The sequence below is a fragment of the Tupaia chinensis genome, unplaced genomic scaffold, assembly GCF_000334495.1.
Source record: "Tupaia chinensis unplaced genomic scaffold, TupChi_1.0 Scaffold143564_1, whole genome shotgun sequence".
Classification (NCBI taxonomy): domain Eukaryota; kingdom Metazoa; phylum Chordata; class Mammalia; order Scandentia; family Tupaiidae; genus Tupaia; species Tupaia belangeri.
In genome coordinates, this window is record NW_006203409.1 from 37,161 (window position 1) to 39,817 (window position 2,657).

Consider the following 2,657-nt stretch of genomic DNA (forward strand, 5'->3'; position numbering starts at 1 on the left):
AGCAGAATCACTTTCATTCCAAGTAAAATCCTTCCCTATATTTTTATATATAACAAAAGTATTGATTTATAACAAAAATTTATGACATTTAATTATGTTAAATTGCACCAACAAAATCAGGTACATTAGATGAATACAGGTATTTGAATGATTAATTTCTGAGTGATGTTTGTCAGTTATTTCCAATCTACTTGTCAATTTTATTTTAAATACCCATTGAGAATATATGTGCGATGTGTAACATATTTGATGTTGTGCACTTTTTGAATTCTTTCTGAAATTTCCTTTTGATAATTCAAACAAAATATTTGCAAAATCCCTGATGTAGTTCAATAATACAACTAAGAAACCTGGGAATCGTGGAGGTTAGTTTATTGCCAATAACGCAAAGAGGGAGGGACCAGTTACTCTAAATTTCAGCATAGTGACTTATTCTAGTATTTTCCAAAAAAGCGACTTGACTTCTTAGAATCTAAGCTTTCTTTCATTCTTATACTCCTCCTCCTATGTCTCCCTCCTTTGGGCCATCAACAATAATTGCATGTCCATTCACATCACCATTGATTTTTCCATTTCAGGAGCTGCAGAAAAGAGTTCTAAGCATGGCGCTGAAGACAAGACTCAGACCATTATTACAGCCATGAAAGAAAGAATGAAGATCAGGGAGAAAAACAGACCAGAGGTGTTTGAAGTAATTCAGGAGATGTTTCAGATTTCTAAAGAAGATTTCGCACAGTATACAAAGGCTGCCAAACAGAGTGTACTGGACGGGACATCCAAGTGGTCAGCAAAAATAACCATTACAGGTAACGACAAATCCAAAATTAGTATTCCACGTTCAGATCTTTATGTGTCTCAGAAATCACTGCTAGTAATATTTTCATGTAAGATGAATAGAATCTTTTTCAATCTTGTCCATATTGAGTAGACTAGTTGGCACTTCAAATTTAGAAAATATATACTAGATAACAAGTAATTTCAGTCAGTGTGATGTTCTAATAGAAGGCTTTTTCATGGGAAAAAGGTTTCTGTTTTTCAGTCTACTCACTAATACCTTCCAGGTTATAAGAGATTAACTTTGTTGTTGTTTGCCACTGATAAATTGCAATGAAGACAGTAATCTCTGCAGTAAGCTTGTTTTAAATGAGAAAACAGATATTGTTTTATTTACCACTGGTTCAGTGTCCCTCATTCATTTGATCCTTGAGTCAAGGTAATTTGAATTTAGTGACATCTAGTAAACTGAACTTTTGAAGTTGCTGGTAATGTTAACAGCAGGTGCCTGTGTATCATGCTAACATTCACCAAGTTAACTTACTCATTTTGTATTTACGAAGTAAAATAATGATGTTTCTTTACTAGGTACAGTTGATCCATATTGAAGCAAAAACATAAATAAATAAATCAGTTTGAATGGCAGATCTTTGCATTAGGTGGAGTACTTTAGATATGTTTAGCCTCATTTCTGTATACACCTATACTATAACATGTATATGAGTATATAACTTATATATATATATGCATGTACAGGTATATAGCTACTGTTGTTTAGTGGTGAAAGCAAATATTAGGCCAAGGTAGATTTTTAATATTCAGTGTATTCTTTTATTAAACATTTTTAAAAATTATTTATTTTTTTATTATCATCATAATCTTGTTTATATTACATTGGATTGCATGTAACTTTACAGTGTATTATATTGCTTTTTCAAAAGGGAATGCCATGCATGTCAGTTGATACAGAGACATTAATCTCCCCACTTCATCATTCACTACAATAACTTTTCATTTTTTCCCAATTATTATTATTATTCAAATTCTTTTTTTAAACATTCAATCACTATTTATCATTGTGCTTGTAAACGTACTTTACCCAAATGAAATACTTCCCAGACCAGTCCAATTGAGAATACTATACATGTCATCATCAACAGATAATAAGCCATATCTGAATCCCACTAATGTCATGTCTCTCTATTTGTTCTCTTGCTATCCTTTTCCATACTCTTCTCTTCTCCTGCCCTGTTCCACACTGTCTTATCATTGGTAACTATTTTCACGGCTTTTATGCCCTTTGATATTTCCATCTCTACACAATAAAGTGTGGATGGTTGATATATAAGTGGATGCATACAATATCTTTCTTTCATATCCTGACTTACTTCACTCGGCAATAGGTCCTTCATATCCGACCACTTTCTATCAAATTACAGGGTCTTGCTGTTTTTAATGACTGAATATTATTCCATAGAGTATATGTGCCACACTTTTTCAATCCATTCCTCTGTGGGCATTTGGGTTGGTTTCATGTCTTAGTGATCGTAAATAAAGCTGCAATAAAAATTGATGTGCAAGCACTTTTCTGACTGAGCATTTACCTGTCCTTTGGGCAGATATCCAGAAGAGGGATTACTGGATTAAATGGTAGTTTATTTGTAGATCTTTGAGGAACCTACATACTGTTCTCCACAGTGGTAGAACCATTTTACATTCCCACCAACAGTGTAGTAGAGTTCCCTTTACACCACATACCACTGACACTTACCACTTTTTATACTTTTAATCTTTGCCATTCTGACAGGGGTTACATGCTATCTCATTGTGGTTTTAATCTGCATCTCCCTTATGATGAGGGATGTTGAGCATTTCCTCATATG

At 33.4% G+C, this 2,657-nt stretch overlaps 1 pseudogene; it reads left to right on the top strand.

Annotated features, from left to right (window-relative positions):
• The window catches only part of LOC102470391 (HLA class II histocompatibility antigen, DO alpha chain-like), a 22,313-nt pseudogene that overhangs the window by 18,263 nt on the left and 1,393 nt on the right, over positions 1 to 2,657 (top strand).